General features: G+C 48.3%; 3 non-coding genes across 3 annotated transcripts; all 3 read left to right on the top strand.

The window, feature by feature from the left end:
* The first annotated feature begins 1,121 nt into the window (after positions 1–1,121).
* TRNAR-CCU (transfer RNA arginine (anticodon CCU)) lies at positions 1,122–1,194 on the top strand. Its single transcript has one exon. It is a non-coding gene; the product is annotated as a tRNA-Arg (tRNA).
* Positions 1,195–8,791: 7,597 nt separating this feature from the next.
* Positions 8,792–8,864, top strand: TRNAR-CCU (transfer RNA arginine (anticodon CCU)). The gene has a single exon. It is a non-coding gene; the product is annotated as a tRNA-Arg (tRNA).
* A 128-nt stretch (positions 8,865–8,992) lies between these two features.
* Positions 8,993–9,065, top strand: TRNAR-CCU (transfer RNA arginine (anticodon CCU)). The gene has a single exon. It is a non-coding gene; the product is annotated as a tRNA-Arg (tRNA).
* Positions 9,066–15,239: the final 6,174 nt, after the last annotated feature.

Genomic DNA, 15,239 nt, shown 5'->3' with positions numbered 1-15,239 from the left:
TAACATATTTTTGTTTGCAAAGCTTGCGTATGTCCTTCAAGTCCTGCATTGTGCGAGGAGCAAAGTACAAGTTATACACAGAATATTTGCAACATTTGTGTGGCGCTCTCAATGGGAATGCGGCGTGACAACTTGTTTCTTCCCTTAGAGTCTCGTGGAGTGGGCCTTGTTCACTTGTTTGTGCATCAACTTGTCTCCCGTTTTTTCTTTTTCAAATCGGCAAACCATCTGTTTCTTGTAACTGTGCTCATTAGGCGCCTTAGTCCACATTTGCCTTACTTATTCGCACCAACTGGGCAGGCTCGTGAGGGGCGTTTATGGGGATTCCTTAAGGAGGTTGCTGACACTTTCAATTTTCTCACTGTGCGTTTCTCTATAGATTACCTGTATAGCCTCTCGAGAAAGCAGATGACCCAGGCTCTCACTGAGTCTTTGTTCCCTACACCGTTGTATCGGCAGCCTTATCTGGGGTTTTTGGACACCACTGTTCTAAAGCGTGTTAGGCAAATGTGCATTCAGGCAGCTGCAAAAACGTTCTTTTTCAAATTACATACAGCGACGTTGCCTGTCAAGACATTTCTTCACAATAAGGAGATGTTTGTGCCCTGGTCGGTAAATTGTCGTCTCTGTAACGTGCCTGAGACAATTGATCATTGCTTTATTCTGTGCCGTGATGCTATGTTCTTTTGGGACATACTACAAAGAACTCTTAAAAAGGACATTGAAATTACGCCTTATACAATTAGATTTTTGCCTCCCGACAAAAACTCTGTCGTGCCTTACGATCTATTTGTGTTGATGGGACTGTTCAGCCTTTGGAAAAGCCGCATGATCGACAGGCATGCAGAGCCACCAAGATCGTCGAAATCCGTGTTTCGGGAGCAGTGTGCTTTGGTGAGAAGCGTATATGCTGCACGTGAACAACCTCCAAACTGGATGCCGTATCTAGACGCATGTGTATGTCTCCCAGACTTTTGATGTTCTGATGATTGTGCATTGTCGGGCTGAGGATATGACGGGCTCGTATTAAGCAGCCCGATAACTTTAGACATGGACATGTTTAAGTAAGTGGAGTTGTTCCTTTTTACGGAAGTTTTTCCATGCAATAAAGAAAAAAAAATGCCCTCGTGGCCTAATGGATAAGGCATCGGTCTCCTAAACCGGGGACTGCGGGTTCGAATCCCGCCGAGGGTATCAAATTTTTTTCTCGCTTTTGAGAATGCTTCCTTATGCCGGCAGGTACGCCTGACCTTCACTGCTATTGAGGCCCTTGCGCAACGCTTGAAAAGTCATCCACCGGTTATGCTCAAAGAAAAGAAAGTGGCCTCGTGGCCTGAAGTAGAAGTAGAAGATATCGAGAGTTTCAAGAGAGTTTATTTGCCTTTAATGCCACAACTCGATGAAAAGACGACACGTGTGCTAGAGACCCCCATCACGGAGGACGAAGTGAAATGTGCTATTGGGAATTTGAACCCCGGCAAATCGCCTGGCCCTGATGGACTTAGCGCCGCATTTTATAAAGCTTTCCAGGATTTTCTCTCGCCGGTACTGGAAAAAGTGTATAATGAAGCATATGACCTTAATGTGCTGCCGCCGTCCTTTGCATCTTCTCATACTGTGCTAATTCCCAAAACGGAGGACCGAGGTCAATTACGCAGTGTTACCTCTTACCGGCCGATTAGTTTAACCAATGTCGACTATAAAATTTTTATGAAAATACTAGCTAAAAGACTGCAAACAGTTATTAAAGATATTGTTGGAGACCACCAAACATGCGGTATTAAAGACAGGTCCATTTTTACGAAACATTCACATCGCGAGGGCCATTCTTGAATGTTGCGATACTGGTGGACTTGGAGTAGCAATGCTCCAAATAGATCTTGAAAAGGCTTTTGATAGAGTGCCCCACGACTTGCTTTTGTGTATATTAGACTATGTCAAGGTCGAATGCGTCATCAGAGAAGGAGTGGCTATGGCTTACAGTGCTTGTACAACTAGACTAATTGTGAACAAATCTGTCGGTGACAGTATTGCTGTCCAACGCTCAGTTCGTCAAGGTTGCCCCCTTTCACCTCTTCTCTTTTGTATCTATCTTGACCCCTTATGTTTAAGCATTATCAAGCATGAGAAAATGCGGGGCTTCAAGCTGCATCAAGCAGAAGTGAAGCTTTTGGCTTATGCCGATGATGTCGCGATGTTTTGTGTAGACTACGAAAGCATCGTAGAAGTTGTGAAAACTGTAAAAGATTTTTGCACTGTAAGCGGCAGTGCTGTTAACTGGGGCAAGTGCCTGGGCTTCTGGCACGGTGACTGGCCAGCGACCCCAGGCATTTTTGCTAACATGAAATTTGTTACCAACCCTGTCAGCTACCTTGGTGCCCCTCTTGAATCGTATCGGGACAGTGACCCATACTGGAAAAACCAAGTCGGTAAATTGAAAGATAGAGTGGACAAATGGAATGGATGGCAGTGGTCGGTGTTTGCGAAGGCCACGATTTGTAATTTGTTTTTAGTGACAAAAGTTTGGTACGTGCTTCAAGTGTTATATTGTTCAAGAGCTAATGTCCAAAAGATGCATCGTATCTTTGCCGTCTTTGTGTGGGGGTCTTCGTGGGAACGGACAAGTCGGACAAATCTCTTCCGCCGGGTGAAGGACGGCGGGCTTGGTTTGGCACATCTGTTTCTGCGCCAGTTAGTCAATCGTTTCATGTTTTTGAGGAATGTGAAAAATCCATTTCTTCGTACGGTCTGTCAGTTACGCCTGGGTCAAGCTCTCCCGGGAATTGTCGTTTCTTCTGACCGCATGTCAGGAGGTGTCCACGGGTATCTAAGGGAAGTGGTCTTGGCGTACAGGTTCTTGATGGTGCGGTTTACTTTAGACTATTTGTGGAGTGTAAACCGGAAAAAACTGTATAAAGACTTGTGCGATGTGGTGCTTCCAGAACCGTTGTACAGAGCTGTGTACTCGTCTAACGGGGGCAAAAATGTTCTTAAAAGAGTGAAGAGGATGATGGTGCCGGCAGGGATGAAAACGTTCTTTTTTAAGCTGCACACTGGAACATTGGAGGTAAAGAAATGGAAGGAACAGAAAGGGCTTTTTGTACCCTGGGGTGTCCACTGCATAATATGCAGGAAAGAGGAGACGATTGAACACGTGTTTCTCGAATGCTGGGACGCCGTATTTTTATGGGACGTGCTCCAGAGGACGCTTAAAAAGGAACTACCCATAAGCCCACATGGTATTCGATTCTTGAAAGTAGAAGCGAACAATGATACACCGTTGGATCTTTTGATGCTACTGGCTCTCCACAGCATATGGAAAAGCAGAATGGCTGTGGAGCATGGTGACGTCGATGCACGTTCAGCGAGACAGCTCTTTAGAGAGAGCATACGGGCATATGTGGATGAACAGAAAGCGTTAAAACTAGAGTCAGAATGGTTGGTTAGTTTTGAAGGGTTGTCACATATGAGGGATTTTTAATCCGACAACTTCAGCTAAGGAAGGCCGAAGCTTTAAGTCAATGCTTGATCTTTTATTTTGTCATGTTATTGATGTCACATGTGTCTTTTTTGTGTACGTCCTCGGTCAGGAAATAAAGAAAAAAAAAAGCCGCCGTGGCCTAATGGATAAGGCATCGGTCTCCTAAACCATGTACTGCGGGTTCGAATCCCGCCGAGGGTATTACATTTTCTTCTCGCTTTCGTGAATGCTTCCTTATTTATTTTTTCTTTATTGCCATGAAACACAAACCAAAAATACACATGATAAAACACGTCAACTACACTTGAGCTAACGCGCACGCGGCTAAAATCTTTTCAAGTGCACCAACTCATCAAACAGAGAATGCCATTGTGGCGGATCCTGCTGCATCCTGAAAGTTTCGCGTATATACACAGCACTTTCAATAAAGTTTTCACGCGCAGATCGTGTATCTGTATCTGCATGACGCACCTGCATTAGTGTTTTCCACAAACTATGGAGGCCAAGAAGCATAATTAAATCATAAGGTGCATCATCGTTCTGCACTGGTAGGAATCTTATACCGTAAGGAGTTAATGGAAGTTCCTTTTTAATTGTCCTTTGGAGGACGTCCCATAGAAAAACAGCATCCCAACACTGTAAGAAAACGTGTTCAATTGTTTCGGGTTTTTTGCACAACAGGCAATTTGTTGTCCATGGGACGAAGATACCTTTTTCATTCAACCAGGTTTTAACAGGGAGCGTATTGGAGTGAAGTTTGAAAAGGAACGTTTTAGCTGATGGCCTCACGGGCATCTTCTTAACTCTTTTCAAAACGTCCTGCCCTGGGCCTCCACAGTGTAATGCCCGGTAAAAAGGCACTGGCAGCATCACGTCAATGAGATCTTTATACAGCTTTTATCTGGGAACATTGGAAAGATAATCAAAAGAAAACCGCACTTCTAGCAACTTGCACGAAAAAAGAACCTCGCGCAGGTAGCCAGTCACAGTACCAGGCATGTTTTCACATGACACAATCCATTCAGGGAGCAGCCTCTGAAATCGCACTTGCATCACAGTTCTTAGAAAGGTATCTTTTTGATCACGGAGGAATATAAATCGCGAGACCACCTGACGCAAGAACAGACGTGCAAGGCCAAGCCCACCCCTTTTAACAGAAATAAACAAATTCGTCCGGGCGGTTTTTTCCCATGTGGATGCCCAAATAAAAACAGCAAAAACGCGGTGCATTTTCTGAATTGAGGTTCGTGAGATACACAACACATTTATGAGGTACCACAGCCTCGAAATAAGAAAACATTGCAAATAGAAGCGCGCGAAAGCATTGACAGTTGCCTTCCTTGCCAAGCATCCGCTTTTTCTTTCACTCTGGATGTTTCTTCCACCCAGTGTACGTTGGGATCTTGATAACATTCTAAAGGCACGCCTAGATATCGTGTTGGGAGAGCAGACCATCGCAGCTTACAGAAGAAATCAGGTGTCACGTCCCAATCACCGTGCCAAAACCCAGAGCTTTTCTCCCAATTGATCTTGCATCCGGTTTGATCACAAAATGTTTGGACGACACCAGTGACTTCACAGATGCTCTTTCTAGTTGCACAAAAGACTGCAATGTCATCAGCGTATGCTAGCATTTTCACGTGTGCTGATTGCAGCTTGAATCCTAAAATGCGATCGCTATCAATGATAGCCAAGCAAAGTGGCTCTAAATACAGTGCAAAAAGCAGGGGTGACAGCGGTCAGCCCTGCCTTACTGATGACCGTACTGCGATGCTGTCAGTCAGTTCACCATTCACAATAATACGGGTCGTGCAGTTCGCATAAGCCATTTTAACACCCTCCACTATGACGTCACCAAGGTTAGAATGCTCCACAATGGAGAAAAGAATTTCGTGAGAAACACGGTCAAAGGCTTTCGCCAAATCTAATTGCATCATGGCTATCTGACCACCGAGTGCATCAACGCATTCTAATACGGTTCTTGCGACATGTATATTCGTGGCAATGGATCGACCCTTGATGCCGCACGTTTGATGAGGCCCAACCAATGTTTCTATTACGCTTTGCAGTCTTTTTGCTAAAACCTTCATGTACACCTTATAGTCAACATTGGTGAGACTTATCGGTCGATATGACCCCACCAACTGTCGTTTCTCCGGATCATCTGTCTTGGGTATTAGAACAATGTGCGATGTAGAGAAAGACAATGGAACAGTATTACGTTCATAAGCTTCAGTGATTACACAGAGCATAAACTGAGCCGCATACTGCTGAAACGTTTTAAAGAATGCGGCGCTTATACCATCCGGCCCAGGGACCTTCCCAGGTGTCAGGTCATCTATATCAGATAGTATCTCCTGCAACGTTACCGGTGTTTCTAGGCGCGCATTACTTTCGTCATCCAGTGCAGGCATCAGTCTTAGAAAATCTGTTTGAAAGCCGCCTACAGTCTCAAGCTTAGCGCTAAGCAGTTCTTCGAAGTGCTCTGTTACCGCACGCTGAATATCTTTAGCATCTTCAGTGATATGGCCGGCATATCTTATACTCCTTACTTCTTTCTGGCAGGCGTATCTTTTCTCGTCTGCTAGCGCTTGTTTTGTCGGTACTTCTCCAGCCCAAAGTTTTTCAGCCCTTGCCCGTATAACAGCCGCTGTGTATCTTTCACTGTCGATTGTTTCCAACTCACTTTTTATCTCTCGTATTTTACTGGCGAAATGCCCTGGAACTGAACTTTCCATGCTCAAAAGAAACTGGAGTTGCTCATTCAGCTCTTTTTCTTTCTATTTATGCCGCACCTTACTGCTCTTTTCTGTGGATTTCAATTTGACCCACTCTTGGAAGCTGTCCCATTCCGCTGCAAAACTTACTGGTCGCATAGCAAGACGATTTTCAAACTCGGTCTTAACTTCCGTAAGGAACTCTTCATCGGCGAGAAGCTTGGCATTCAGTTTCCATAGGTGCCAGTTAAAGCGCGATATCTTTCCTTTCCTACCAAACACTGCACTCACGAGACAATGATCGCTGAAAGACACAGGTTTTACCTCATATGCAGTACATAGGGAAACAAGATCAACCGAGGCATACACCCTGTCCAATCTAGCATGGCTATCTCGCTGAAAGTGCGTGAACTCTGGCTGGTTTCCAGTGGAGAACACACTGCCAACATCCTCAAGGCCATACTCATGCACAAGTGCATTCAACAGGTCGGAGCTTCTGTCTGTTCGAGGTTTACACTTCGCCGCTCGGTCCACAGCTGAGCACACACAGTTGTAGTCACCAAGTACAAGCAAGATTTTGTCAGTCTTCAGCCACAATTCAATAGACTCAAAAAAAGATTCACGTTCGCATTTTGAATTGGGAGCATACACACACACAACACGCCAGCATAAATTACAGTAGGTAAAATCAGTAACCAGAAGCCGACGACTTGGACAGGCAAAAACGGACTCTACGCTTACTCCCAGCGTGTTACGTATAAATAAAAGGCATCCACCCGATACACCAACAGAATGGCATACACACACGTAAAAGTTTGCTTGAAAAGAAGCCACCATACGGTCAGTGCTTTCTTGGCTCTCAATCTTTGACGCTTGCACAGCTACTATATCTATATCATTATCCAAAAGGAGGCGACTGAGCTGGCATTGTCGCCTTCTCGCTCCCAGCCCTCTGACATTCAAAGTAGCTACGTGTAACGGCAAATTAAGCTTAAGAGTCATGAATTAGAAAGAGACGCCCGTACCAGCATGGTGCCTACCTTCATGGTTGCGTGGCCTCCGCTTCTGAAGAACAGTGGCGTATGTGTGCATGTAATGTCCTCCCAGCAGAACATCGGGCTGCATTCAAACGAAGTCCAAGCACCGTCTTTCATTTTTTTTCGCACACGCCCCTCTTGGTTGCAGAATGTTCCTGACGCTGGTCGGTAGGCAGCCGACCCACAAATCGTTCAGGACACCACAAAACTACGGAGGCGGTTTCCCCGCCTGCCGCGTGTCGGCCGAGAAGTTCGGCTTCGGTCGCAAAGTTGCTCTTCGGATGCCCGCAGTTTTCGGAGGCGGCTCACCACAAACACCGCCTGGCAGCTGAGTCTCCTCGATGCTTTCCTCGTGCGGACGTTTCGCGGCAATTAAGGCTGCTGTCTCCTGCCCACCCTCCATGGCATCAGTACAGGAAGGCTCAGTACTGAGATGGTCCTCAGCATCAGAAAATTTGATTACGTCTTCTGACTTTTCCTTCGACGCGCTTTCATGGTCCTGGGATGGAACGTTCAAGACATGCAGAGTTTCATTCTGTTCATTAGAGACCGTCACCTTATTCTTCTTTAAAACCGTCATGGAAGGCGCGTCCTGTTTCGTTGACTGACCTCTAAAGTCAGTAGCCTCCTCCGCATCCGCCTCGTCCATAATTAACTCGGACGAGTCTTCGCTGGTCCGAGGCCCGGCAGTGCTAGCGTAGGTTCGTGCACACTGGCTGTCTTCATGCCCGAACCGTCGACAGGTTCCGCAGCGAGGAACCCGGCACTCTTTGCGGATGTGACCCGTAGTCCGGCAGCGTAGGCACAACGGGGGTCTGCCTGGCACAATCAGTAGCGCCAGCTCGCCGCTAACATTCAACTGATGAGGAAGGTCGTCGAGCTTCAAGCCAGCTTTCAGCTTCAGCGTGACGAGTCTAGTGGTGGAGCCCTTTTCTAGCATACCTTTAACACGCCAGCGCTCCCGGGAAACCTCCGACATCTTTCCGTACGGCGCAAATGCAGCACGAACGTCCTCGTCTGGCACGTTGTGTAGCAGCCAGTGAAGTTTGAGTCGCACGTCCTGGTTCGCCGGGTCAATCACCAAGCAGCGACCGTTTTTTACACACAGCTCACCTACACTTACAATCTTGTTCACCGCTTCAGTATCTTTGAGAGCGACGGCCCAGACGTGGCTCATCCGATACGCCCCCATTGCGATATCGTCGGGGATTAGCGAGTGCTGCGCCAAAGCATCCCGGAAATCTTCCACCCGGTACGGGCGAGCCCTGATATCGGCATGCAAAAAAACGGTATTCAAAACAAACCGACCTGTTGGCAGTGCAGGCAAAACAACCTGGTAAGTATTGTCCTGTTCCGCAGTCCTGTTACCGCGGCCTGACATGGCCGCTGAAGCCGCTCCTGAGGAGCCCTGCATCCTGCGTCCGTTCACTGGCGTGGCCGGAAGCAGAATCCAGTGCTTCCTTATGCCGGCAGATACGCCTGACCTTCACTGGTATTGAGGGCCTTGCGCAACGCTTGAAAAGTCATCCACCGGTTATGCTCAAAGAAAAGAAAGTGCCCTCGTGGCCTAATGGATAAGGTATCGGTCTCCTAAACCGGGTACTGCGGGTTCGAATCCCGCCGAGGGTATTAAATTTTCTTCTCGCTTTTGTGAATGCTTCCTTATGCCGGCAGATACGCCTGACCTTCACTGCTATTGAGGCCCTTGCGCAACGCTTGAAAAGTCATCCACCGGTTATGCTCAAAGAAAAGAAAGTGCCCTCGTGGCCTAATGGATAAGGTATCGGTCTCCTAAACCGGGTACTGCGGGTTCGAATCCCGCCGAGGGTATTAAATCTTCTTCTCGCTTTTGTGAATGCTTCCTTATGCCGGCAGATACGCCTGACCTTCACTGCTATTGAGGCCCTTGTGCAACGCTTGAAAGGTCATCCACCGGTTATGCTAAAAAAAAAAAGTGCCCTCGTGGCCTAATGGATGAGGATTCTGCTTCCGGCCACGCCAGTGAACGGACGCATAATGCAGGGCTCCTCAGGAGCGGTTTCAGCGGTCATGTCAGGCCGCGGTAACAGGACTGCTGAAGAGGAATATACTTACCAGGTCGTTTTGCCTGCACTGCCAACAGGTCGGTTCGTTTTGAATACCGTTTTTTTGCACGCCGATATCAGGGCTCGCCCGTACCGGGTGGAAGATTTCCGGGATGCTTTAGCACAACACTCGCTAATCCCCGATGTTATCGCTATGGGGGCGTATCGGATGAGCCACGTCTGGGCCGTCACTCTCAAGGATACTCAAGCCGTCAACAAGATTGTAAGTGTAGGTGAGCTGTCTGTGAAAAACGGTCGCTGCTTGGTGATTGACCCGGCGAACCAGGACGTGCGACTCAAACTTCACTGGCTACTACAAAACGTGCCAGACGAAGATGTTCGTGCTGCATTTGCGCCGTACGGAAAGGTGTCGGAAGTTTCCCGGGAGCGCTGGCATGTTAAAGGTATGCTAGAAAAGGGCTCTACAACTAGACTCGTCACGCTGAAGCTGAAAGCTGGCATGAAGCTCGAAGACCTGCCGCATCAGTTGAATGTTAGCGGTGAGCTCGCGCTCGTCATCGTGCCAGGAAAAGAATGAAACTCGGCATGTCTTGAACGTTCCATCCCAGGACCATGAAAGCGCGTCAAAGGAAGCGTTAAAAGACGTAATCGAATTTTCTGACGCTGAGGACCATCTCAGTACTGAGCCTTCCTGTACTAATGCCATGGAGGTTGGGCCAGCCAGAGACAGCAGCCTTAATTGCCGCGAAACGTCCGCATGAGGAAAGCACGGAGGAGACTCAGCTGCCAGGCGGTGTTTGTGGTGAGCCGCCGCCAAAACCTTCTGGCATCCGAACAGCCACGTTAAGACCGAATCCGAACTTCTCAGCCGACACGCGGCAGGCGGGGAAACCGCCTCCGTAGGTTTTGTGGTGTCCTGAACGATTTGTGGGTCGGCTGCCTACCGACCAGCGTCAGGAACCTTCTGCAACCAAGCGGGGCGTGTGGGAAAAAAATGACAGACGGTGCTTGGACTTCGTTTGAATGCAGCCCGACGTTCTGCTGGGAGGACATTACATGCACACATACGCCGCTGTTCTTCAGAAGCGGAGGCCACGCAACCATGAAGGTAGGCACCATGCGGGTACGGGCGTCTCTTCTAATACATGACTCCCAAGCTTAATTCGCCGTTACACGTAGCTACTTTGAATGTCAGAGGGCTGGGAGCGAGAAGGCGACAATGCCAGCTCAGTCGCCTCCTTTTGGATACTGGTTCGACGGTACCGGAACCATGGAAGAATGCAAGCATTATCCTCATTCACAAGAAAGGGGACTCTAAGGACCTTAAACATTACAGACCAATCAGCTTACTGTCTGTTACGTATAAGGTATTTACTAAGGTAATCGCTAATAGAATCAGGACAACCTTAGGCTGCAGTCAAGCAAAGGATCAAGCAGGGTTTCGGAAACGGTACTCTACTATCGATCATATCCATACCATCAATCAGGTGATAGAAAAATGCTCGGAATATAACCAGCCCTTATACATAGAATTCATTGATTACGAAAAAGCATTTGACTCAGTTGAAACCTCGGCGGTGATGCAGGCATTGAGAAATCAGGGGGTAGACGAGCCGTACGTGAAAGTGCTGGAAGATATATATAGTGACAGCACAGCAACTATAGTTCTGCGTAAAGAAACTAACAAAATTCCCATAAAGAAAGGTGTTAGGCAAGGAGACACAATCTCCCCAGTACTATTCACAGCTTGTTTAGAGGAAGTATTCAGAGACTTGGAATGGGAGCAGTTAGGGATAAGGGTAGATGGAGGGATCAGTAATCTGCGGTTTGCTGATGACATTGCCTTGCTAAGCAACTCGGGGGATGAACTGCAAATAATGATTGATGGCCTAGGCAGTAAAAGTAGAAAGGTAGGCTTGAATATCAATATGCAGAAGACTAAGGTAATGTTCAACAGCCTCGGGAACAGCAGTTGTACTGTGATAGTCAGCACTTCAGCCATCGACATGCACCAGTGCGTTGTGCGACGAAGACAAAGAAGAAGTACGCTGGGCTCGCTGTTGCAAGGTCCTCTCCTCACAGCTCTCCATCTGAGCGTCAATAAACGCCCTATTACAATTGGCGGAGGTGCAGGGTACGATCCCATCCAAACTGGAACTGCGAAGCCGTACACTACCCTCTACAACCGCCATGCAAGACGAGTCCACTTCTACGCTGCCGGCCGTTCCACCCACGATCATGTGTTCTGGCGTCGTGCGCCAGCGTGACCCTTGCCTCTTCAGTGGCACGGCCGACCAAGATGTCGACGACTGGCTGTCACCGTATGAAAGAGTAAGCAGCTATAACAAGTGGGATGACTCATACAAGCTCAGTAACGTCATATTCTATCTGACGGACGTGGCGAACCTCTGGTTTCGCAACCATGAGGCTGACCTGTCATCTTGGTCGACATTTAAAAAGAATTTCGCGGAAGTGTTCGGCCGCCCGGCAGTGCGTAAGCTTCGTGCCGAATAACGTTTGCACGATCGTGTTCAGCGCGCTGATGAGACATTTACCAGCTACATAGAAGACATCGTTGGTCTCTGCAAACGAGTCGACCCGGCCATGCCGGAAGCGAACAAAACCCACTACATCCTCGAAGGTATTTCTGAGGACGCCTTCCAGATGCTGGTAGCGAAAGATCCCACCAGCGTTAGTGAACTCGTGAAGCTTTGCCAGAGCTACGACGAGCTCCGCAAGCGGCGCGCTTCTAGGCGCCGCTCCAGTGTGTGCGACGAAGGCGTATCCGCATTAGCCCTGGGTGGTTCGCCAACTTCTGAAGGGAGCCCGCTGAATCAACAGATCAAAGATTTTATTCGTGAAGAGGTCGCACGTCAAATCTCACTCCTTCCCCATTTTCAAGACTCGGGCCGCCTCGTTCCTGAACTGGCTCCATCTTTGGCCCCTACTATACGCCGTGTCGTGCAATAACACGTCGCTGATGTCTTGCCGTCCAACGCCGTGCTGCCGCCTGTGACGGCACCTCTCACATATGCCCAAGTAACGGCTAGGCCACCACCTTCGCCCACGTCTGGCTCCTATGTGCAGGTCCCTGCCTACCATTCACCGCCGCATGCTGAGCCTTCGTTCCAATCCCCACCCTCAAGGTTCCGCCCACATCCTATGAAACCTTGGCGTACTACGGACAACCTTCCAATTTGCTACGCCTGCGGTCGGCCGGGCCATGTTGCACGCCTTTGTCGCCAGCGCCTCCAAACTTCACAGCCTGACATTCGATTTTACCCGTACTATACCGACTCACGCTCACAAATGATTCCGCCCGGTTCTCAATTTCTCTCACAAGATCGCCAAACCTATGCCACTCGTCGATCACATTCTCCTCGGCGCCGATCGCTTTCTCCAATGCTGCGACGTTCTACTAGCACCGTTGAGGGAAACTAACAGTCGCAGTTCCGGGGGCAAGAACTGCGCTTGTTTCGAATTCCTCAAGTCCTCCGTGTCGTCCCGCTAATGTTATCAAAGTTTCTGTAGAAGGCGCCACAGTTCTCGCTCTCGTCGATACCGGTGCAGCCGTCTTCGTCATCAGTGAAGCGCTCTGCCGTCGAATTCGCAAAGTGACCATTCCGATTTCCGACTTTTCGCTCCGCACCGCCTCATCACAGCACATTCAACCCTCCGCATCTTGCACAGCCCGTGTGCTCATTCAAGACGTCTTGTACCCCATCGAGTTTATTGTTCTGCCGAACTGCTCGCATGATATCAGACTTAGATACGATTTTCTATCGACTCATCAAGCCATTATTGACTGTGCTCGTGCGCAAATTGCCTTCCCTACACTCTGTGGTGCCCCCTTCTGTGATACCCCTCCCCGCACTACAAAACTTCTCGTCGCCCATGACACCGACATTCCTCCGTTCTCTGCTGCCCTCGTACCCCTGTCTTGTGAGTGGGTAACTCCTTTGACTGCGATTTTTACACCTTCCGAAGCCGCCTCCCGTCATCCCTGCCTCCTTTTTCCGTTCGCAATTCTCGAAATTCAAGACGGCAAGAGTGCACTTTACGCCTCGAACCCATTTTCTTGCCCAGCAGTCCTGCTCCGTGGGGAATGCATTGGATGTCTTGAAGAGCTTGATCCCGGTCATATCACCACTCTTGCTGACTCAACCCCCTGGGTTGCAACGCTGGGCTCGCCGTTGCAAGGTCCTCTCCTCACAGCTCTCCATCTGAGCGTCAATAAACGCCCTATTACACAGTTTACATTAGGTAGCGAAATACTGGAAGTAGTAGGCGAATATGTCTATTTAGGACAGGTAGTAACCGCAGATCCGGACCATGAAAAGGAAATAACAAGAATAAGATTGGGATGAAGCGCATTTGGCAAGGACTCGCAGATTATGACTGGCAGCTTACCGGTATCGCTCAAGAGGAAATTATACAACAGTTGCATCTTGCCTGTACTCACCTATGGGGCTGAAACGTGGAGGCTAACCAAGAGAGTTCTACTTAAGTTGAGGACAACCCAGAGGGCTATGGAACGAAAAATGGTAGGGGTAACATTAAGAGATAGAAAGCGTGCAGAGTGGGTCAGAGAAATAACTCAAGTTACCGACATTCTAGTGGAAATTAAGAAGAAATGGACATGGGCAGGACATGTAGTGCGAAGAGAGGATAACCGATGGTCGCTGAGGGTAACAAACTGGATTCCAAGGGAAGGAAAGCGTAGCAGGGGGCGGCAGAAAGTTAGGTGGGCGGATGAAATTAAGAAGTTTGCAGGGGTCAAGTGGATGCAGCTAGCACAGAACCGGGTTAAGTGGAGAAATATGGGAGGGGCCTTCACCCTGCAGTGGGTATAATCAGGCTGAGGATGATGATGATGATGATGATGATGATGATGATGATGATGATGATGCTAGATATAGCAGCTGTGCAAGAGTCAAAGATTGAGAGCCAAGAAAGCACTGACCGTATGGTGGCTTCTTTTCAAGCAAACTTTTATGTGTGTGTGTGTGCCATTCTGTTGGTGTATCGGGTGGATGCCTTTTATTTATACGCAACACGCTGGGAGTAAGCGTAGAGTCCGTTTCTGCCTGTCCAAGTGGTCGGCTTTTGGTTACTGATTTTACCTACTGTAATTTATGCTGGCGTGTTGTGTGTGTGTATGCTCCAAATTCAAAATGCGAATGTGAATCGTTTTTTGAGTCTATTGAATTGTGGTTGAAGACCGACAGAATCTTGCTTGTACTTGGTGACTACAACTGTGTGTGCGCAGCTGCGGACCGAGCGGCGAAGTGCAAACATCGAACAGACAGAAGCTCCGAGCTGTTGAATGCAATTGTGCATGCGTATGGCCTTGAGGATGTTGGTAGTGTGCTCTCCGCTGGAAACCAGCCAGAGTTCACGCACTTTCAGCGAGATTAGCATGCTAGATTGGACAGGGTGTATGCCTCGGTTGATCTTGTTTCCCTATGTACTGCATATGAGGTCAAGCCTGTGTCTTTCAGTGATCATTGTCTCGTGAGTGCACTGTTTGGTAGGAGAGGAAAGATATCGCGCTTTAACTGGCACCTATGGAAACTGAATGCCAAGTTTCTCGCCGATGAAGAGTTCCTTACACAAGTTAAGACCGAATTTGAAAATCGTCTTGCTATGCGACCAGTAAGTTTTGCAGCGGAATGGGACAGCTTCAAAGAGTGGGTCTAATTGAAATCCATAGAAAAGAGCAGTAAGGTGCGGCATAAAGAGAAAGAAAAAGAACTGAATGAACAACTCCGTTTTTTTTTTTTTTTGAGCATGGAAAGTTCTGTGCCAGGGCATTTCGCCAGTAAAATACGAGAGATTAAAAGTCAGCTGGAAACAATCGACAGCGAAAGATACACAGCGGCTGTCATACGTGCGAGGGCTGAAAAACTTTGGGCAGGAGAAGTGCCAACAAAACGAGCGCTACCAGACGAGAAAAGAT

The sequence above is a fragment of the Amblyomma maculatum genome, chromosome 4 (genome assembly GCF_055883805.1).
Source record: "Amblyomma maculatum isolate TAMU_Amacu chromosome 4, ASM5588380v1, whole genome shotgun sequence".
Taxonomy (NCBI): Eukaryota; Metazoa; Arthropoda; class Arachnida; order Ixodida; family Ixodidae; genus Amblyomma; species Amblyomma maculatum.
This window is presented reverse-complemented; position numbering and strand designations above follow the sequence as displayed.